Source organism: Symphalangus syndactylus, chromosome 10, assembly GCF_028878055.3.
Source record: "Symphalangus syndactylus isolate Jambi chromosome 10, NHGRI_mSymSyn1-v2.1_pri, whole genome shotgun sequence".
Classification (NCBI taxonomy): Eukaryota; Metazoa; Chordata; class Mammalia; order Primates; family Hylobatidae; genus Symphalangus; species Symphalangus syndactylus.
Genome location: NC_072432.2, coordinates 38,278,428 through 38,302,741, shown reverse-complemented (window position 1 = coordinate 38,302,741; position 24,314 = coordinate 38,278,428).

Here is a 24,314-nt window from a genome sequence, read left to right as displayed (position 1 = left end):
TCCTTTGTGGAACTTATAAAATGTGAATGTATGTGTATGGGGATAGACGGGAAGGGGAGTATCATTGCTACTGCAATGGGGGTGAGTACATATGTTGTTACTGAAGAAAAGGAAGCTCATCTAACCCTGGCTTGGGGACAATTCATTCACACTGTCTGTGGTCTATAGAATGGGTTGGAGGACTCAGGACAGTCTTGGAGATGAACTAAAACACCAATGAATAATTCAAGTGAGATGGTGGTGGCCTGAATTAGGTCTGTGACAAGAAGGAGAAAAGTGAATTTTGAGACACTAGGAGTTTAATTAGACAGGACTTGGATTTCATTGAATTAGAGGAAGTGAAAAAGGGGTGAGTTCTAAGGCAGAAGATAGTGAATTTAATTTTGGAAAAGTTTAATTTTATGTGGGATGTGCAAGTGGGGATTTGAATCAGAAGCTCAGAAGGGACAGAAGCCCTGGAAATAGATTCTTGGGTGTCATTCACATATGGTACTGTCTGGAGCCATGTGAATTGAGAGCACAGGAGGAAAGTGTGTCAACTCAACAAGGTCAGAGAAAGTTTGATGAAGAAACCTAAGGGAACATGGAGATTTAAGGGCTAGAAAGAGAAGAATATCCCACATATGTCAAGAGAAGAGAGGGTTAAAGAAATGAATACTTGGCATGATCAAATGCCACCATACATTCATATAAGGCTTTATGATATGTGTGATTTTGCATGTATTTTCTTACTTAATCCCTGTAGTGGCTTTATGGTTCATCTATCTTACTTTCCCACTTTTTTCTAAAACGTTTAGATAAGAAAACGGAGGCCCAGGAACACAGCAATTTGTTCAAGATTACAAAAGTTGGCTGGGTGCGGTGGCTTATGCCTGTAATCCTAGCACTTTGGGAGGCTGAGGCAGGCGGATCATGAGGTCAGGAGATCAAGACCATCCTGGCTAACACGGTGAAACCCTGTCCCTACTACAAATACAAAAAAAAAATTAGCTGGGCATGATGGCACATGCCTGTAATCCCAGCAACTTGGGAGGCTGAGGCAGGAGAATTGCTTGAACCCGGGAGGCAGAGGTTGCAGTGAGCCGAGATTGCCCTACTGCACCCCAGTCTGGGTGACAGAGCGGGACTCTGTCTAAAAAAAAAAAAAAAAAAAAAAAAGAGATTACGAAAGTTGTGAACAGCAAACTCGGGTGTTGAACAGATTTCTGGAGTTTCTCAGGTGCAGAGTGGTGTGCCCAGACTGCAAAGTGGAGCAGTTAATGTGAGCCCTCACTGTGTGCAGGCACTGTGCTGAGTGCTTTGTGCACATTATCTCATTTAATTTTCAAATCTTATACTATAAACTTGTTAACATTATAATCCCCATTTAAGGAATGAGGTAGAGGAAGCTCAGAGGTTAAGCAACCTACCCAAAGTCACAAAACCAGTAAATGGTAGAAGCAGACGAATTCAAGTCCATTTGCTGTATGACACATGTATTAACAATTCCATCATTACGTATGAATTTCTTTGATCCAAAGACTTTCCTGATTTTTTTTTTTTTTTTGCCTACTAATGCTTCTGGGCTGCATAAAGATAAAAATCTCAATAAATAATAGTTATTTTGAAGGGCCGACCATGTGGTGAGGTGCTCAACTAAATAATTTATTTGTAGTCTATTCACTCTTTACAAACCTGAATGGGAAAATATTTTTACCCCCATTTTACAGATGAGAAAACTGACCCCCAGAGATTAAATAACAATACACATTGTACATGTGTTTCAAAATATCACTTGTTTTGAATTTATGATTTAAATTTTTTTTAAATCACATGAGTCCTATAAATATGTACAAATATTACTTATCAAAATGTTTTTTAATTAAAAAAATAAGGACAGAGTTGGCATTCTAGCTCAAATCCTTTTCGTTTTCTTCTTCTCTTCTTTCTTCCTTCCTTTCCTCCCTTAGCCAACCCTCCTTCCCCATCTCCTCTATCCTTCTCTTTCATTTGGCTTACTGCTTCTTAGGTGACAATAAGAGTGAATTTAGAATGAGGCCTTTAAGAATGGGATATAGGTCAAGGCACTGGGATTCAGAGGAGACAAGGGGTAGGCACTTTGCTAATGTAATTGTAATGTTTGGAACTCAGTTAAAATGTTCACCAGACTCTCTGGTGCCCTGGTATACCCACATAGGGGCTTGTGTGATTGAGAACTAAGGTTTTTAGACATTTAGTTTGAAATATAATTAACTGTGTATATCAAAGTTTGTAATTTGAGACTAATAATTGAGAATAAAATTGATGGATAATTAAGTAAAATAAAATATATCTTAGACATAAAGAATAAGAGACCTTAGTGGTCATTCATAATTTGTTTCATTTTTATATAAAAATTATTTGCTTCCCATACACAAAACCTGAGCGCTCATCTACTTGCTGATTTATGACACGAAACTGGAGTTACTTATGTCAAAGCTCTGCTTCTCTTTTTTTCTTTTTTTGAGATGGAGTTTTGCTCTTGTTGCCCAGGCTGGAGTGCGGTAGTATGATCTTGGCTTACTGCAACCTCTGCCTCCTGAGTTCAAGACATTCTCCTGCCTCAGCCTCCCAAGTAGCTGGGATTACAGGTGCTTACCACCATGCCTGGCTAATTCTTTTATTTTTAGTAGAGATGGGGTTTCACCCTATTGGTTAGGCCGGTCTCAAAGTGAGCCACTGCACCCGGCCCGAAGCTCTACTTAGAAGGACAGCAGTGCTCTATGTTCAAGACAGAGCTTTTCTCTGTACCTCAAAAAACAGTTGAAAAAGAGCATTGCAATATTATGTGTTAACTGTTCTGTAGACCAAAAATGTTGGTTGTATTGGTGGCAAAACCTGAAAGAAATCCACAAAGCAGAATTAGATAGATACTGACCCCTCTCCCTTGGAACTTTATACATTCCGCATTTTTACTAAAATGCTTATGATGCTGTTTCACAATTTGTTTATATCTCTGCTCTACAACTTTGAAATGCTTGAAAGCAAGGTTTAGGTCATATGTTTATCTTTGTAACCACAGAGTTTAGCACAAATTATGTCCTCAAGTTTACAGATTTAACTAACCATAGTCAGGGACTCAAATTTTGTATAGCCAGGCATATGTTCTAAACCAGAAATTGTCCCAGTGTTTTCCTCACTTCACTTAGGATCACATATGATTTTTTTTTTTTTTTAATGCAGAGTCTCACTCTTGTCACCTAGGGTGGAGTGCAGTGGCACGATCATGGCTCACTGCAGCCTCAGCCCTCTAGGCTCAAGTGATCCTCCTACCTCAGCCTCCTGAGTAGCTAGGAGTACAGACATGCACTATTATCAGATAATTTTTATATTTTTTTGTAGAGACAGGATCTTGTTATGTTGCCCAGACTAGTCTCCAGCTTCTGGGCTCAAGTGATCCTGCTGCCTCAGCCTCTCAAAGTGCTGGAATTACAGGTGTGAGCCACCACACCTACCCACTTAGCATCCTGTACAAATTTTACTGTTAAAGAATTTTATGTTTTAATAGACTTCTACCAAGCAAACTACAATTTTAAAAATAATCTTTGGCTTCTGTTCATTGTTGATACATACATATACAATACTGGTTGAAAAATTCCAACCAAGAATGAAGAAATGTGATGTTTTGGTTAGCATTGGTAATGCTATTGTGGTTAACTATTATTCTTATTTAACCACGTGAACTACTAAAATATCATTCAACTTCATTTTTTAACTGTAACATTTATTTTAAAGATTTATCCATATTGATATAGCTACACTTAAGCCCATTCTTCCTTAAAAACATGCATTAGAATGTCAAACCTCTAATACACGTTTAGTGGTTACCCCTGGGAAGAGAGGAGGGAAGAGATGAGGGTAGATATGTTTCTATTTCTGTAATGCTTTATTTCTTTAAGAAAAAATCTGAAGCAAATATGGCAAAATATAAACCTGTTAAATGTGGCTGGTGGGTACATAGTTATCTAATTCATTTTCTGTATGTTTGAAAATTTCATACTTTAAAAAGTGAAATAGCTGATTTCAAATGCCTCTTTTAAACAAGCACCCATGTAAAATGGCATTAATACATTTACTTATTTTTAAAAAGTTAAAAAAAACTTCTAAGATTGAAAACATTTGCCCTTAACTTTAGAAAAACTTAAAAAACATCAGAGTAAATATAGAATTCTAATTATAGACAATAGAAAAAGACAGATCAAGAGAGATTTGAGGCTCTCAAAAACTGAAATTTTGATATTTAAAGTTAAGATTTCATTAAAGCCTGTGCATCCTAAATTACCACCTTTACTTACAACTCAATGTTTAGTATAGACATTTGTAAATTCCAGACACTCACACCCAAGAGTCTGCTTTACAGTTTTTCTCTGAGCCCCATATGATCCAAATGAAAGTCATGGGCCCCTGCACTGTCTTTAATGTAATACACATAAATCTAGTTCTCTTATTCCAGTGATCGGAGTCATGCAAGTCAGAAACTCAGGGAAGTTTCTTAATTGCCATGCCTTACAATGTCAATATTACTTCATCACGAGTTTTTTTTTTACAGCAGTCTTTTAAAGATTATGTCTATTTTATGAAGATTATTTCAGTTAAATTAGCTCTGTATCCATAAAGCTACTTAACGTGGCATACATAAACAGAGGCACAGCCAATATGTGAAAGTCAACACTGTGGAACGCTCATTCTTTCCTTATATTACCTCACCTACCCTAAATGAGTCATGACACCTGTCATACTGACTGAGTGAATCCCTAGGATAAATATTAATGAAGCTTAAGTTTTTAATATGTGTTTGTAGAAGTTTGAACACTTTTTCCTTGCTGTCCGGTGGAACATCTTGTATACTCCATATTGGAGACTGCAACTCTATACTGTGGTCAGAATATTTTTGAAACTCAAAATGATTATGTTTCTCTTTCCTCCCTATCCTTCATATATTAACTTTCCAGAGACTTCCTATTTGCTCTAAATATGAAGACCAAAATCTTTAGCATGGCGTTTGGTCAAGTCTTTTCACAATTTGTCCTCCATCTCCCTCTTCAGTCTCACCTTACCAAAAGCTAACTCTTGCTCTTTGATACAAAGATATGAAGAAATGCACCTCCCTATGGTTTGATCCTAGCACTTATCTCAGTTGTAATTTTACTTGTGTATTTTATTGTTTGTTTAGTATCTATCTCCTATACCATAAGCTATATAAGTTATTTTAAGAAGTAAACAATCAAAAAGAGAAAGAAGATAAAGCAATTTCTCAAAAGATTGATATTTTCACAAGACATCAGCCAATAAACCTAGATAAAATAACATGTGTAAAAACACCAAAGGGTCAAACAATGATGGGAAAATACAAAAAACTAATATTTATTGTTTATAAGAAGAAAATAGAGGCTTTAAAAAATATCCTATTTCCACTTTTTTTAGGCTTTTTAAAATTAGAAAAAATCATAAAAAATGGCCATAACTTTATTTTGGAGAAAGGCTCAGACCCACCACTTTGAGATGATGGTATAAAATTATAGATGACAGTGACAAAACTATTCAATGTTTATTTCTTTATCAGTATCGCCATTTGGATATGCTGATTGTGAAATATTGCCTAGCTGTTCTTTATAGCTATTCTTTATAGATTCTTTATATGTACACATATATGTATGTGTATATATGTATATTTATACATATATGTACATATATGTATGTACGTATATGTATGTACGTACATATATGTATGTACGTATATGTATGTACGTACATATATGTATGTACGTATATGTATGTATGTACGTATATGTATGTATGTACGTATATGTATGTATATATGTATATATGTACATACATAGTATATATGTATATATGTACGTATATATGTATATACGTACATATATAGTATATATGTATATATGTATGTATATATGTATACGTACATATATATACGTATATACATATATATAGGCCAAGATGAATTATAACTTTAGGAACAGAAAAAATTAGCAGATGGATTTTATAAACCAATAAAATATATATATAAGTATATATATGTATTTAAAGAACTACAATTTGCTTTTTAAATTAAAAAATTAAACTAGTTTCAAGCCTATAGAAATGTCGCTAGAATAGAACAAAATTATTTTTTATTTTCAGACAGGGTCTTGCTCTGTCATCCAGGCTGAAGTGAAACAGAGTGATCATGGGTCACTGCAACCTTGACCTCCTGAGCTCAAGCTATTCTCCTCTCTCATCCTCTCAAGTAATAGGTGCCATCGTGCCCTGCCAAATTTTTAATATTTTATAGAGATGGGGTCTTACTTTGTTGCTAAGGTTGTTCTCAAACTTCCTAGCTTAGCTTCCCATAGCGTTGGGATTACAGGTGTGAGCCACCTTGCCTGGCTTGAACAAAGCAATCGTTTTTATTTGGATGATTGCTTAATATTTTACTATGTATATATATTTATTGCTTCTCTCTCTCTCCCCCGATCTGATGTCCCTCTACTCCCTAAATACTTCAGTATGTACATGCCCTAAGCTGGGACACTCTGCTATAATAGTAACAATATACTTGGCTGCCAATAAGAAAATCAACATTGATAGAACACTACCATTGAATCCACAAACTTTGATCATATTTTGCCAACTGTCCCAACAATGTTTTCTTCCTCTTTTTGGTACAGTATCCTACACAGGAAATTGCATTGCATTTAGTGGTCATGCCTCTTTAGATTCCTTCAATTTGGAACATTTTAGTGTTTCACTCTCTCTCAAGTCCCTGGGTTTTAAAGAATGGATTCCTTTTATTCTATGGGACAACCCTAAATACAGGCCTGTCTGATGTTTCCTCATGACCAAACACAAGTCATGCATTTGTGGCAGGAATATCACAGAAGTGATGCTGTACTCTTTCTAGTGCCTCGTATCAGGAGGCACCACACGATGTTGATCTGTTCCACTGCTTGATCTTGGGTGCATGTTTATGTTATTGTTTACTAGATTTCCAAAGGCTCAATTTTTCTTTAAGACCAATTAACATTTGAAGGCAAGACTTCTAAGATTTTACACTAATATCCCATTTCTCGAGTTTCCCACAGCAGCAATTGCGTTCACTGACAATTTCCACCTGAGTCAACCATCATAATGAGGGTTGCCAAATGGCTGCTTATTTGCTTCTTTCTACAATTATTAGTTGACACTCTACTATAACAAATACATTTCTGTTCTCACATTTCTTTATTATTTATATTAGTATGGATTTATGGATTCCAGTTTTAGTTACTGAGTTTTCATTTGATAATATTATTATTTATTGTGATGTGGATATTATCCCAGATTTGACCAGTTTTATCCTTGTTAAGCTGGCTTCTGTATCCTTTTGACATATCTCCATCACTCATTGCATATGTTTTTTAGAGATAACAAAATGCACCAGGTACTTTTTTTCATTCCGTATTCCAGCCCTGGAATTAGCCATTTCTTAAAGGACCCTTGATTTCTTTTAATAAAGGATAGTATTTATTGAAGGAATGAAACAATGACCTGGGTCCCCTGGAGTTAGCCATTTCTTAAAGAACCCTCGGTTTATTTGTTTATTTATTTATTGAGATGGAATCTTGCTCTGTCACCCAGGCTAGAGTGCAGTGGCATGATCTCCATTCACTGCAACTTCTGCCTCTTGGGTTCAAGTGATTCTCCTGCCTCAGCCTCCTGAGTAGCTGGGGTTACAGGCATGTGTCACCACACCCAGGTACTTTTTGTATTTTTAGTAGAGACAGGGTTTCACCATGTTGGCTAGGCTGGTCTCAAACTCCTGACCTGAAGTGATCCACCTGCCTTGGCCTCCCAAAGTGCTGGGATTACTGGAGTGAGCCACCATGCCCAGCCGACCCTTGATTTCTTTTAATGAAGGATACCATTTATTAAAAGAATGAAACAGTGATCCTGGTGCTCATGTTCATCATTACCGAGGTGTCATTGCATTGGGAGTTTTCAGTAGAAAGAGCTAGGAAATGGTGTATATATATACGCATGTACATGTGCATGTATACAAGCATATGATTGTAACTATTTTTTATTTATGTACGTGTGTGTGTGTGTGTGTGTGTGTTTTCATACCTGACTTGATGCTGATACTTTTAATTCTAATTCCATACCTTGGGGTTCTTTTTATTTATTATGTATTTTTATTTTTAGAGACAGAGTCTTACTCTGTTGCCCAGGCTGGAGTGCAATGGTGAGATCATGGCTCACTGCAGTCTCGAACTCCTGAGCTCAAGCAATCCTCCTGCCTCAGCTCCCCAGTAGCTGGGACTACAGGCATGTGCCATCATGTGCAGCTAATGTTTTTTATTTTATGTAGATTGGGTGTCACTATGTTGCCCAGGCTGGTCTCAAATTCCTGGCCTCAAGTGATCTTCCTGCCTTGGCCTCCCAAAATGCTGGGATTACAGGCATGAGCCACTGTGCCCAGCCAAGATTCATTTTAGTCTGCTTCCTTTACATGGTGCGAATTTCTTCTCAGATATTAAGAAATATAGTTTTTAATATCTTCACCTCTTTCCTTTCTTCCGTCTTCCTTCTTTCTTTCCTTCTTTTTTTCCTTTTTTGCTTCCTCCCTTTCTTCCTTTCTTTCTTCCTTCCTTCCAAGACATAAGGTCTTGCTATGTTGCCCAGACTGGACTTGAACTTCTGAGTTCACACCATCTTTCCTCCTTAGACTCCAGAATAGCTGGAATTACAAACGTGCCACTGCGCCCAACTGCAGTAGTCTTCTAATTGGTTTCCCTGCTTCTTCACTTGCTCCCATATGGCTAATTCCCTATATAAAGCTACAGAGATTTTCTAAAACATAAATCATAGTCTCTTCTCTGCTAAAAGTGTGCCAATGGCTTCCCACTAAAGTTAGAAAAAAAATCTTTGAAACTAAAGATTGGACTGTCTTAAAAGCAAACAGACTATACAGCAGGCACATGTCTTAATCTGTTTGCTATAACAAAATACCACGGACTGAGCAATTTATAAACAACAGAAATTTATTTCTGACAGTTCTGGAGGCTAAAAAGTCCAAGATCAAGGTACTGGCACTGGTGCATGGTAAGACCTGCTCCCAGCTTCCAAGATGGCACCTTGCTGCCATGTCGTCACATGGCAGAAGGTGGAAAGGCAAAGCTTTCTTCAACCTAGAGCCCTTTTTAATAATGGTTCTAATGCCATTTAGAAGGGCAGGACCTTCATGACTTAATCACTTCCCAAAGTCCACATCTCTTAATACTGTTGCATTGAGGATTAAGCTTCAACCTGAACTTTGAAGGGGACATAGCAGCATAGTAGACTTTTAATAAATATTCACCAATTGAAAGAATAAATTAGAATTTCAAAACAAATTGAAAATGAAGAAAGTAAAGGTATACACTCTCCCATCTCTATCACATTCACATCCAAACAGCAGATGCTCTTAGATCTAATATCAGCGTTTTCAAAATTGGATTACTTTGCTGTTGTCTCTATTCCCACTATGGATCATGCTCCCATCATATCTTCAGTATTGCTTGCATTTTCACGATAGTTCCCTAACTGTTATTTCAGTTTCTGCCCTTGCCTCCCTTCACTCTATTTTCACAGAGGCCAGAATAATTCTGTTAAAAAATGCCAGATCACATCACTTCTCTCTTAAAACCCTTCAGTGGCTTTCCGTTTTACTCTGGGTAAAAGCCAAAGTGCTTTAAATGGCCAACAGGCCCTGTATTCATTATCTGTTGCTATGTAACAAAGTACTCAAAACTTAGTTGCGTAAAACATACATTTATTATCTCATGGTTTCTGTGGGTCAGGCATCTGGGCCAGGCTCTCTTGTACGGCTGCAATCAATTTATCAGCTGGGGCTGAATTGTTGAAAGGCCTGACTGAGGGAGGTTCTGATTTCAAGCTCATGTTGCTGTTGTCAGGCTCCGGTGCCCTGCTGATTGTTGGCTGGAGACATCAGTTCTTTGTCACGTGGCCCAATCCATTCGGCTGTTTACAACATGGTAGCTTGCTTCCCCCAGAGTAAGGGCTGTGTGTGTGTGAGGGAGAGAAAGATATTCCCTAATGTCTTTTGAGTCTTTATACTTTTCTATGGCATTTATTGTATCCAATATCCCGTGTGTTTTACTCATTGTCTGTTTCCTCATTTCTCTATCCTCATTACAATATAAGCTATAATACAGCAGGACATTTTGCTTGTTTCACTGACTATTTTATCTACAGTGATCAGAACAGTGTCAAACACATTCAAAACAAATACTGAATAAATGAAATCATTTCAGAAAAGATTTGAGGAGTCTCAAAAACAGACATCCATCTGCTGTGAAACCCTGTAACATACAGAATTACTGTAAAAGGCTGTAGTGTATTCATGAAACAGAATCCAGAGATTACTGTATAGGAAGAAAAAAATTAGAACAATCCTACCAAACATACACCAAAAAACAAACAAAAATTCAACAATATACAAAGCATATTATTAGTATTTAATATATATACACATAAACACAAAGACTGTCATACAGATTTTGTCATATATGGTTATGTATAATCACCAATAATCACCAATTTTCAAGTTCAGTTCTTGGTCTTGGGGTCAATAATAGATCTGTACCCTTCATGCCAGCACAAGAGACCTAGGTTTTTGGGGTAGATGCAGCGTTCCTTTCTTCTCTTAGAAATACATTGCACCTGAAAGGGAAAATGGTCAACCCCACTGTATTTTTTCCAGATTATAAGCTCCTCCTTAGAAGCCAGCCAAGCATGCCCAGGTGATAGGTTAAGGCTACTGAGCTTTCCATGGTGCTAGTGCAGTTTGCGGTCTTGCTGTATTTCGTAGTTGCCCCACAAAATTTATTTCCCTGTCAGCCATGGATAGCTGTATGAATTGACATCTCAGAGGGTATCTGCCAAGTCTCTGGAAATGCTAATGGCCATGCTGATTAGGTTGGACAATGTGAACTTGTTTTGGGCATCAATCCATTGAGGTACAAGCTTCTCATGATGGGAAAAGAGGGCTTCCTGAAGAGAAGTAGACAGCATGCTCAAACTGCTAAGAAGGGTGATGACAAAGCTCCTGCTAAGGCCCTGGTTCTTTTAGGAATTATCCTCATATTGTCAGCTCAGGCTATGGTTTGGGCTGTGAGATCTCATCTTCCTTGGTCTTCTGTGGACCCACTGGCTTGCCAAGACCTCTCTAGGAAGGAAGCTTCAAGTGCAGTCTGAGGGTCTGTCATTTCTATAGAAGCAGCTGGAGATATTGGGAAAATGGGCCAAGATTGTGGCTTCTCCAGACTGCAACAGAGCAGGACAGGAATTTTCCTCTGCTTCAAATCTCAGCCCCTCACCGTGTCCCTGCCCAAACAACAAACACATACATTCTTTTTTTCACTTCTGCTTTTGCTTCTGCGTCAGTTCTTCTTTTATAAACTGCCAAGATCCTATTGATCAGCATCCAATTCATTTAATTATGCAATCCAGTTATCTTGTATCACCTAGAAAAAGTACATAAAGACTGTCGTAAAATAAAAGACTAGTGACAATAAAGATTTTTTGCCCAACAGAGGCCATTGAAGGATATACTTCTTCTTTAAATCATGTGAAATTCATCCTGAAATGCTTTTCTCATAGAATATACTCATTTCTTTCATACCTGAACCATAGCTGAAGTAGTAGATTCCCATGCTTTTCCTCCTGTCTCCCTTTTCTTTTTTGCAGCTCCTGGCCACAGTGGGAGCCATGATCTCTCTCCTTTACATGTGGCTGTATTCCCAGAGCTTTCATTTCCATGTGGCACATTTTTATGCTCATTTTGGGTACCCCAGTGCTCAGCATATTGTTGGGCAAAGATACCTGAAAGGTAAGGTAACTTTGTTTCTCTGGTGCTATTCTACTGGTGGAAAAGAGGTGGGGAGAGGTTTGCTGGTTAGAGTTCTAAAAGTAATGGCAAAAACCTCAATTAACTTTGCACCAACCTAATATATCTGTAGGCTTATAGGTTTTAGCATTAAGTAGTTAACTGAGCCCATTTTTAAAAATATAATGTCTTGTTTACCTAGGAGCTGGTATAGTGAAGGATGAAGAGAAGGCAATGCATTGGTTTAGGTAAGACGATGACATCTGCCCAAAAGCAAAACTTCAGAGTTACCTGTTCAGAAAGTACAGGTTGAGCATCCCTTATCCGAGATGCTTGAGACCAGAAGTGTTTTGGATCTTGGATTTTTTTTTATTTTGAAATATTTATATTACATTAACTGGATGAGCATCCCTAACCTGAAAATCCAGAATCTGAAATGCTCCAGTGAGATTTTTCTTTGAGTGTCATGTTGGTGCTCCAAAATCTGAAAGTTTTGGAGCATTTCAGATTCAGATTTTCTGATTAGGGATGCTCAACCTATGCTGAAATAGAAAACCTTATAATTTTGGTGCTCTTTCCCTAGAGCAAAAATAAGCTAGAGATCTAAACTCTCTTAATATTAAAGTCTTGGTAACCTTTTTACTTTTTCCACTTGGTGATGAGGTAGGAGTACTGGTGGAGCTATGGAGAGGGTGGGGCCAATGCATTTTAAAACAGTCTACACAATGTAAGCAAACAGCAGATTAGATTCAAAAGAGCCAAACTGGGGAACGTGGACCAATCTAGGTCAAGATTCAGAATGTCAATAAGTTTATTAACAATGCTCTGTGTTAACGTTACTTTGGTTATTAAGGTTTTGAGCTCTTGACTATAAAACATACACTAATTTGAAATTTACTAACTGGGCTACATGTTAGACTCACCTGGGGAGCTTCTGAAAAGTGCTGATGCCCAGCTCCAGATTGATTTAAATGAGCAGAAAAAGATCCCTAGGTGAGTGTAATATGCTGCCAGTTCAAACTACTCCAGAAGTCTATAATGGTTAATAAAGTAAACATGAACCAGCAGAAGAAGGCATTTCAGGAACATATTCTAAAGCTTAAAATCGATATTCTGATAAAGTTCACCTGACAACAGAAGAAACACCTTTGAGAATCAGGAAGGGAGTGACATGGTTCCAAAGTGGCAAAGTGTCATTGGTGATTAACTGCACTTGGTTGAAGCTCTTGCCACTGGGAGTATAGTCCATACGCCCACAGCATTGGCATCGCCAGGTGGGCACTTGGTAGGAATGCAGTCTCTGAGGCCCTAACACAGACCCACTGAAGTAGAATCTTCATTTTAATAAGATCCTGGGGTGACTGATATGTACATCCAATATTGTAGCCAACAGCCACAATGTGGCCATATAAAAGTAAATGAATTAAAACTAAATAAAATCAAAATTTTAGTTCATAGTTGCACTGTCTACATTTCAAATATTCAATAACCAGTACTGGCTACTGTACTGGACAGTGCAAATATAGATCGATTCTATCTTTGGTAAAAATTCTACTGGAAAGTACTAGCAATTTACATATATGTTTCAGCAATTGGAAATAGTGCTTAAGGGTCAGTTTACATGTTATTGAATTTCTAACATTCCCAGATAGTCCTTTCCAGCATTTTGATTGCCTGTATAGTTTGGAGAAAAGAGTATAATTATATTAATATTTGGAAAAGCTGATGAATTGATTGAAACAAATACGCAATTAATTTTTTTAAAAGTACTGTACTTGTTTCAAGTAAGAAAAACATTTTTTTTTTTTTTTTTGAGACAGAGTCTGCCTCTGTCACCCAGGCTGGAATGCAGTGGCGTGATGTCAGCTCACTACAACCTCCTCCTCCTGGGTTCAAGCAAGCCTCAGCCTCCCAAGTAGCTGGGATTATAGGCACGTGCCATCATGCTCGGCTAATTTTTTTTTGTATTTTTAGTAGAGACTGGGGGTTAGTCAGGGTTCTCTAGAGGGACAGAACTAATAAGATAGATATTTTTATATAAAGGGGAGTTATTAAGTAGTATTAACTAACATGATCTCAAGTCCCACAATAGGCCATCTGCAAGCTGAGAAGCAAGAAAGCCTGTCTGAGTCTCCAAGCTGAAGAACTTGGAGTCCGATGCTCAAGGTTAGGAAGCATCCAGCATGGGAGAAAGATGTAGCCTGGGAAGCTAAGCCAATCTAGCCTTTTCACATTTTTCTGCCTGCTTTTATCCTAGCTGCGATAGCAGCTGATTAGATGGTGCCCACCCAGATTAAGGGTGGGTCTGCATTTCCCAGCCCACTGACTCAAATGTTAATCTCCTTTGGCAACACCCTCACAGACACACCCAGGATCAATCCTTTGCATCCCTCAATCCAATCAAGTTGACACTCAGTATTAACCATCACAAGTCCACCCCTTGTCAACTTTAACCAATACACATCTCCTGAGATCATACATAATCTTCAAATAAAAACAATAATAAGCTCATAATTATGCCTAACATAATGCAACTATCCTTCACACAGCCAGAAACGCACCACTCCCCAACCTAAACACTATTACATAAAGTTAAGTATACTCAAATGCTGATTGGAAATAAATAAATCTTATGTCACATGATAAACAAAAAAGGAAATAAAATGAAGCTATTTTCTTAGTACAAGTGTATACACGCACACACATGTTTTTAACAAAAGAAGGAGGAAATACTCATGACAATTACAGTCTCCATTTCTGCAACTGGTCACGGGGCCATTGATGATTACCTTCTTCTACTACCCATTCGTATTTCCTTTACCTTCATCAAGCACCTTCGCAGATCATGCTTTTTTTCTTACCTTCTTCTACTACTCATTCGTATTTCCTTTGCCTTCATCAAGCACCTTAGCAGGTCATGGTTTTTTTCTTGGTGGAGTGACCCAAACCTTCATTCCTGAATGGTCTGGGCCAACTGCTTGGATTGGGCTATTGTAGTTTCCCATTGACCTTAATCACAAAGCATGATAATACTAAGAGATGCCCTAAGGGATCTCCTGTATTCCATGCATACTCTTCCTTACCTCTGTTGTGGAGTAGTAGACTGACTTCATCTTGATAGCCCGGGTCAGTCACCCTAGCCAACACTGTAACTCCCTTCTTAGCCTGTTGACTTAAAGGTAGGAGGAGCCTAAAGTATCCAGGTGGCAATCTTAACTTCTAGTTTAATGGAATCACTGTGTCTCCTGGTGGCAACATTTCTCCCACTGGAACTAAGACCTCTAGGCCAGCAGAATGTAATGTCATGGAAACAGGAAGCAAAAATTGTGTTAGTGGATCACTAGGGGTGATGGTAAGTGGTGCCACTTCCATTTCCACCCCTTGATTCCTGGACCCATGAATCCTGGCTATGGGAGAAACAGTACCATATATTGAATGCTAATTCAGAGCATACACGGCCTTTTGGAGAACTTTGCCCCAGCCCTGGCAAAGTATTGTCACCTAGTTGGCATTGTAATTGTGACTTCAAAAGGGCATTCCACCATTCTATCAATACAGCTGCTTCAGGATAATGGGGAACATGGTAAGACCAGTGAATTCCATGAGCATGAGTCCACTGCTGCAGTTCTTTAGCCATAAAGTGAGTGCCTTGGTCAGAGGCAATACCATGACTGTGGATAAGGCATTCCGTGAACCCATGGATGGTAGTCTTGGCAGAATCATTGCATACAGGATAGGCAAACCCATATCTGGAGTGTCTATTCCGTGAGGACAAACCTCTGCCCTTTCCATGATGGAAGAGGTCCAATATAATCAACTTGCTACCAGGTAGCTGGCTGATCACCCCAAGGAATTGTGCCATATCGAGAGCTTAGTGTTGATATCTGTTGCTGGCAAACTGGGCACTTGGCAGTGGCCGTAGCCAAGGCAGCCTTGGTGAGTGGAGGTCCATGTTGCTGAGCCCATGTGTAACCTCCACACCTGCCACCATGGCCGTGTTGTTCATGGGCCCATTGGGCAATGACAGGAGTGGCTGGGGAAAGAGGCTGAGTTGTATCCACAGAATGGGTCATCTTATCCACTTGATTATTAAACTTCTCCTCTGCTGAGTTACTTGTAGGTGAGCACTCACATGGGATACAAATACAGTTTTTGATCACTTAGAGAGGTCTATCCACATACCTCTTTCTCAAATTTCTTTGTCACCAATTTTCCAATCATACTTCTTCCAAGTCTCTGACCATCTAGCCAAACCATTGGCTACAGCCCATGAATCAGTATATAATTGCATATTTAGCCATTTCTCCTTCCATGCAAAGTGTACAACTAGGTGCACTGCTTGAAGTTCTGCTCACTGGGAAGATTTTCCTTCACTGCTGTCCTTCAGGGATATCCTAGAAAGGGGCTGTAGTGCTGCAGCTGTCCACTTTCAGGTGGTGCTTGTGTATCGTGCAAAACCACCTGTCTTCTCTTAAAAAAGCCCTAGTCTTCTCTTCCTCTGTTAACTGATCATAGGGAACTCCCCATGAGGCCATTGATGCATGCTGTGGGAGAGAAGGTAGGGTGGCAGGAGTGGAGACCATGAGCATTTGAACCACTTCCTCAAGTAACTTACTTGTGCCTTCAGGACCCACTCGAGCCCAATCACGTATATACCACTTCCATTTAATAATGTAATGCTGCTGTGCATGACTTACTTTATAGCTAAATGGGTCACAAAGCACTCAGTTCATGATAGGCAGTTCAGGTCACATGATGACTTGATGACCCATCATCAAACCTTCAGTTTCCACCAAAACCCAGTAACAGGCCAAGAGCTGTCACTAAAAAGGAGAGTAGTTATCTACAGAAGTTGGCAGGGCCTTGCTCCAAAATCCTGGAGACCTCTGCTGTGATTCATCTATGGGGGCCTGGCAAAGGCTCCAAACAGCACCCCTATCTGCCACTGACACCTCAAGCACCATTGAATCTGCTAGGTCATATGGCCCAAGTGGCAGAGCAGCTTGCACAGCAGCCTGGACCTATTGTGGAGCCTTCTCTTGTTCTGGATCCCACTCAAAACTGGCAGCCTTTTGGGTTGCTAGATAAATGGGCCAGAGTAACACACCCAAATGAGGAATCTGTTACCTCCAAAATCCAAATAGCCCCACTAGGCGTTGTGCCTCTTTCTTGGTTGTAGGAGAGGCCAAATGCAGCAACTTATCCTTCACCTCAGAAGGAATATCTTGACAGGCCCCACACCACTGGATCCCTAGAAACTTGACTGCGGTAGAAGCTGCCTGAATTTTTGTTAGATGTATTTCCCATCCTCTGGCATGCAAATGTCTCACCAATAAGTCCATGTATTTGCTACTTCTTGCCCACTGGATCCAATCAGCATAATGTCATCAATGTAATGGACAAGTGTGATATCTTGTGGAAGTGAAAGGCAATCACGGGCTCTCTGAATAAGATTATGAGACAAAGGCAAAGAGTAGATATACCCCTATGGTAGGACAGAAAAGGTATATTGCTGGCCTTACCAGCTGAAGGAAAATTGCTTCTGGGGGGCTTTATGGACAGGAATGGAGAAAAAGGCATCTGCGAAGTCAATGGCTGCATACCAGGTACCAGAAGATGTGCTAACTTGCTCAAGCAATGAAACCACATCTGGTACAGTTGTTGCAATTGGAGTCACCACTTGGTTAAGCTTACAGTAATCCACTGTCATTCTCCAAGATCCATCTGTCTTCTGCATAGGCCAAATAGGAGAGTTGAATTAGGATGTGGTGTGAATCACCACCCCAGTGTCTTTCAAGACTTTGATGGTGGCGCTAATCTCTGCAATCCCTGCAGGGATGCGATATTGATTTACTATTTTTCTAGGTAGAGGCAGTTCTAATGACTTCCATTTGGGCTTTCTCATTATAATAGCCCTCACCCTACCAGTCAGGGAGCCAATGTGGGGGTTCTGCCAACTACTAAGTATGTCTATGCCAATTATGCATTCTGGCACTGGAGAAATGACCACAGGATGAGTCCAGGGACCCAATGGACCCACTGTATATTGGACCTGAGCTAAAACTCCACTAATTACTTGACCTCCCTAAGCCTCTACTTTAACTGGAGGACCACAATGACATTTTGGGTCCACTGGAATCAACTTCAGCTCAGAGCCAGTGTCCAGTAGTTCCCCAAATGTCTGATCATTTCTCTTTCCCCAGTGCCCAGTTACCCTGGCAAAAGGCCGGAGGTCGACTTGGGGAAGGATGGGAGAAAAATTAACAGCATAAGTTGTCAGTAGTGTAGTGGGGTCCTTCCTTAAAGGGACCTGTCCTCCCCTTCATTCAAGGGGCTCTGGGCCTGTAAACTAGCTCAAGTCTGGAAATTGAGAGATCATGATTCTCTGTTTTTATAATTCAAATTAGTGTTTTGTCCATTCCACCTGGAAGTTTTCTGCTTATCTAAATTGAGTAGGAATGCAGTAGGCTTCCTAACAATTTCACTTCTAGGAACACCGTGATTAATTAGCCATTGCCAGAGCTCTACACAAGTCAGACTATTCTAATTTCTGCTTTGCCTCTGCTGTCCATTATAATAGCTATGCCCACCTTGCCTTTGATGGTTAAGTGCCATCACTTGGCCTCTGCCACCTTGGGATCCAATTATTCTCATTGTATTTAAATTTTGTAGTTGATTGACTGCCATTCCCACTGTTAGATCTGCCACACAGAGAAGAGCAATTATAGGACTCTTCAAAGATGCAGGTGCTGCCCTCACAAATCTATTTTGCAATGCATTGGTCAAGGTATATCTTCTGGATCCTCCCAATTGAAATGTATAGGTTTAAAGTGACTCCAGCATCCTAATCTCCCTAAGCCTTTGGATCCCCTCCTCTACATTAAGCCAAGGGAGACCAGGCATTTCCAGCTTGCTCACAGTGGGCCATCTTTTAATCCATATTTCAGCTAACCAAGCAAATAAACTATTGAACCTTTTTTTTAACTCCCCAAGCTGCAACATTAAATGCAGAATCCCTGCTTAGTGGACCCAAATCAATAAATTCAGCCTGATACAACTCTATTTTTTCTCCAACATTATACCACACCCTTACTATCCATTCCCATGCCTGTTCTCCAGATTTCTGTTTACATAAATTACAAAACTCAAGCAGTTCTTTTTGAGTGTTGCCCACCTCCTCCTGGATCACACTCTGAACCTCACCTCTAGAGGCCTGCCAGGACTTTAGTTACAGGTCTAGAGGCAAACAGGAGTATTGAGGGTGGCTCCTGAGAAGAATCAACATTATCTTGCCTGGCAACTGCCTCAGGGGAAGCCATCACTGTTGCCTCAGGCAGCATAGGGTTTACCTCCTCAGACAAAGGTGGAAAGACTAATGGCAGCATGGGTTGGGGAGGGGATGTTGCCACTACTGGGGATTTGGCAATTGTTTCTTCTGGCAAAAAAGTTTCATCATAGTTTACAAACTCAGTGTCCCCAGTTTCATCAGGGTCCTCCCACACATCCTCATTCCAAGTTGCAGGGTCCCATTCTTTTCCAATCAATGCCCTCACTTTAATAGTAGACACCTGGCAAGGCTGTGCATGCACCTTTCATTGCAGGTCAGCCACTCACATGAGAAGAGCTTGTGTCTGTTTTTCCACAATTTCAGCTCTTTCTCTTCAGGAGATAAGACTCACTCAGGACAATCTTGGCAGACTTGAGGCTCAGTATCTGCTTCTGAAGCCAGGAGTTAGAATCCCTAACTTTGTAATTTTCTTTCATCACTTCGTCCACTGAACTTAGGAGCAACCAACCAACTTCATTATGTTCCTTGGTTCTTCACATATGGTCAGAGGTATTATGTATGGAGTCACTGAACTCCTTGCCTCTCATGAGCAGTGAATCAGGAGTATCAAATGCATGTATTTTGCATAACTCTCTAAAAGTTCATGCCGAGGACTATCAGTGTACTCCATAGTTTTAGAAGTAGAGTCCTTAGCATTTTGGGGTTTAATCATATTAAGCAGTGAACTCCATAAACCCCAAAACCATCTTTAATATTCTGTTCCTCTGGAACCACTCCTGGTACCAAAATCTGTATTAGGGTTTTCTAGAGGGATAGAACTAATAGGAGATGTATATGTGTATGTGTGTGAGTGTGTGTGTGTGTGTGTGTGTATGGGAGTTATTAAGCAGTATTAACTCACCCAATCACAAGGTCCCACAATAGGCCATATGCAAGCTGAGCAGCAAGGAAGACAGTCTGAATCCCAAAGCTGAAGAACTTGGAGTTCGATGTTTGAGGGCAGGAAGCATCCATCATGGAAAAAAGATGTAGATTGGGAAGTTAAGTCAGCTAGCCTTTTTATGTGCTTCTGCCTGCTTTTGTCCTAGCTGCTCTGGCAGCTGATTAGATTGTGCCCACCCAGATTAAGGGTGGGTCTGCCTTTCCCAGCCCATTGACTTAAATGTTCATCTCCTTTGGCAATACCCTCACAGACACACCCAGGATCAATACTTTGCATCCCTCAGTCCAATCAAGTTGAGAGTATTAACCATCACACAGGGTTTCACCATTTGGCCAGGCTGGTCTTGAACTCCTGACCTCAAATGATACACCCACCTAGGCCTTTCAAAGTGCTGAGATCATGGGCATGAGCCAACATACCTGGCCAAGAAAAACATTTTTAATGAAGGAGTCTTATTATTGTTTGGCTAGATATATGGTAAGATAGAAGTAATGGTTTCTAGTGATAGTCTTTATTGGTGCTGTCCTTGGTTTTATGAAGGGGATGCTTTTTTATAAGGTTGTTTCTTTGTTTTCTATAGCATGCTTCCTCCCATCACCAGTCCCCCTTCTTCTCCTTTCCTTTTCAGACAAGCCTCCCAGCAGGTCCATCCTGGTGCTGCCTTTTACCTTGCAGTAGGAACACTGAAAAACATGACTGGCTCCATGGAACCAGGATAATAAAATTTACTGTCTTTTCCCTTCTAGCTGACATGTCATTCTTTCCAAAGATGCCCCTCATATACTACCTGCAATTCACAGGCAAAAACATTTTTTATATAGCTCACGTTCTACTCTTGCCTTTCTATGTTCTTACATTGCTGAGTTACAATAGAAGTCACAAAGCAAGGGAATACAATATTCATATATGTGCATATTTCCCACTGACTAAATTCTTCAGGCATTCTGTGAGCCTGAGATGAAATGCTGGGTTATTTCATGGTCCTCACACTCTCCTGTGAATTCTTATGGCCCTCTTAAGTATCATCTTTACAGCCTTACCACATTTTCTAATAAACAGAATAGAACAGACACAAATATAATGTAGAGAACTCTCTTTGGGCACAAATATCTTTAGTGTCTATTGGACTAATCCTCTTGATTACTCACAGTTACAAAAATAAATATACCACTACTTTCTCTGGAGAAGTTTTTCTTAATGTTTTTGAATAGTTCATAGTCTATGACATTTTTATGCAGCTATTTTGAATTGGACACATTTTTTGATAGGGTCCCAAAAACAAACCATTAAACTTTCAGCTTGTTTTCTCTTTTTTTAAACTAATGCAACTGACATCTACTTCATTTTCAATTAATGTGTACAAAGACCTCATGCAACTCCAGCATTTAGTCTTCTACCTCAGGCTAAGAGGTAGACAAGGTTTAGAAAAAAATGTTCAGTAAGGGGCTGAGGATGGAGTGAATTTTGGAAATTTGTATAATAGTCAGGGATGCTGGCTGCACAATTGGTAATAAAATTTTGAAATGACCATTTTGAGGCAGCCAAGTCAAAATGGCGAAGCCAATATGTTCTATTTTACAACTGACAGTTACCAGATGGGTGGTTGTATGGAATCCCTCTCCAGTTAGCACTCCCAAGCCAAAATATAGAATTTGCCTGCAAGAGAGGGGTGCCTCCAACATTGCATAAGATTCTTGGCTAGAAAAACTTCTCTAAATAGGGCAAAATAATCTAGCTAGGCTCTGGTGTTTTAAGAATATTTCTTTGGGTAGCTCTGATTTTATTGTGAAGATTCTTGTATTAGTCCATTCTCATGAAGCTATGAAGAAATACACGAGACCGGGTAATTAATAAAGAAAAGAGGTTTAATTGACTCACAGTTCTGCCTGGCTGGGAAGGATTCAGGAAGCTTACAATCATGGCAGAAGGGGAAGCAAACATGTCCTTCTTCACAAGGTGGTAGGAGAGAGAAGAATGAGAGCTAAGTAAAGGGGGAAGCCTCTTATAAAACCATCAGATCTTATGAGAACTTACTATCACAGGAATACCCCTATGATTCAATTATCTCCCACTGGGTCCTTCTCACAACACGTGAGGATTATGGGAATTACCAGTAAAGATGGGGACTCAGTCATACCATATCATTCTGCCTCATCCCCCCACAAATCTCATGTCCTTACATTTCAAAATACAATCATGCCCTTCCAACAGTCCCCCAAAGTCTTAACTCATTCCAGTATTAACTCAAAAGTCCAAGTCCAAAGTCTCATCTGAGACAAGGCAAGTTCTTTCTGCCTATGAGCCTGTAAAATCAAAAGCAAGTTACATACTTCCTAGATACATTGGGGGTACAGGCATTGGGTAAATACACCTATTCCAAAATAGATAAATTGACCAAAACAAAGGGGCTACCAGCCCTATGCAAATCTGAAATCTGATAGGGCCCTCATTAAACCGTAAAATTCCAAAATGATCTCCATTGATTGCATGTCTCATATCTAGGTCATGCCGATGCCAGAGGTGGGATTCCACAGCCTTGGGTATCTCTGCCCCTGTGGCTTTGCAGGGTACAGCCCCCTCCTGGCTCCTTTCATGGGCTGGCATTGAATGTCTGTGGCTTTTCCAGGTGCACAGTGCAAGCTGCCAGTGGATCTCCCATTCTGGGATCTGGAAAATGGTGGCCCTCTTCTCATAGCTCCACTAGTCAGTGCCCCAGTGAGGACTCAGTGTGGGGGCTCTGACCCCACATTTCCCTTCCGTGCTGCCCCAGCAGAGGTTATCCATGGGAGCTCTGCCATGTAGCAAACTTCTGCATGGACATCCAGGCATTTCCACATATCCTCTGAAATCTAGGTGGAGGTTTCCAAACCTTAGTTCTTGACTTCTGTGCACCCACAGGCTCAACACCACATGGAATCTGACAAGGTTTTGGGCTTGCACCCTCTGAAGCCACAGCCCGACATGTACCTTGGCTCCTTTTAGCCGTGGCTGGAGTGGCAGGCACACAGGGCACCAAATCCCTAGGCTACACAAAGCAGGGGGTCCCTGGGACCAGCCCAGGAAACATTTTTTTCTCATAGGGCTCTGGATGTGTGATGGGAGGGACTAACATGAAGGTCTCTGACACTCTGACATGTCCCGGATACAGTTTCCCCATTGTCTTGGTGATTAATATTAGGCTCCTGTTACTTATGCAAATTTATGCAGTGGGCTTGAATTTCTCCTCAGAAAATGGGGTTTTCTTTTCTTTTTTTTTATTATTATACTTCAAGTTTTAGGGTACATGTGCACAATGTGCAGGTTTGTTACATATGTATCCATGTGCCATGTTGATTTCCTGCACCCATTAACTCGTCATTTAGCATTAGGTATATATCCTAATGCTATCCCTCCCCCCTCCCCCCACCCCACAACAGTCCCCGGAGTGTGATGTTCCCCTTCCTGTGTCCATGAGTTCTCATTGTTCAATTCCCACCTATGAGTGAGAACATGCGGTGTTTGGTTTTTTGTCCTTGCGATAGTTTACTGAGAATGATGTTTTCCAGTTTCATCCATGTCCCTACAAAGGACATGAACTCATCATTTTTTATGGCTGCATAGTATTCCATGGTGTATATGTGCCACATTACCTTAATCCAGTCTATCATTGTTGGACATATGGGCTGGTTCCAAGTCTTTGCTATTGTGAATAGTGCCGCAATAAACATACGTGTGCATGTGTCTTTATAGCAGCATGATTTATAGTCCTTTGGGTATATACCCAGTAATGGGATGGCTGGGTCAAATGGTATTTCTAGTTCTAGATCCCTGAGGAATCGCCACACTGACTTCCACGATGGTTGAACTAGTTTACAGTCCCACCAACAGTGTAGAAGTGTTCCTATTTCTCCACATCCTCTCCAGTACCTGTTGTTTCCTGACTTTTTAATGATCCCCATTCTAACTGGTGTGAGATGGTATCTTATTGTGGTTTTGATTTGCATTTCTCTGATGGCCAGTGATGATGAGCATTTTTTCATGTGTTTTTTGGCTGCATAAATGTCTTCTTTTGAGAAGTGTCTGTTCATGTCCTTTGCCCACTTTTTGATGGGGTTGTTTGTTTTTTTCTTGTCAATTTGTTTGAGTTCATTGTAGATTCTGGATATTGGCCCTTTGTCAGATGAGTAGGTTGTGAAAATTTTCTCCCATTTTGTAGGTTG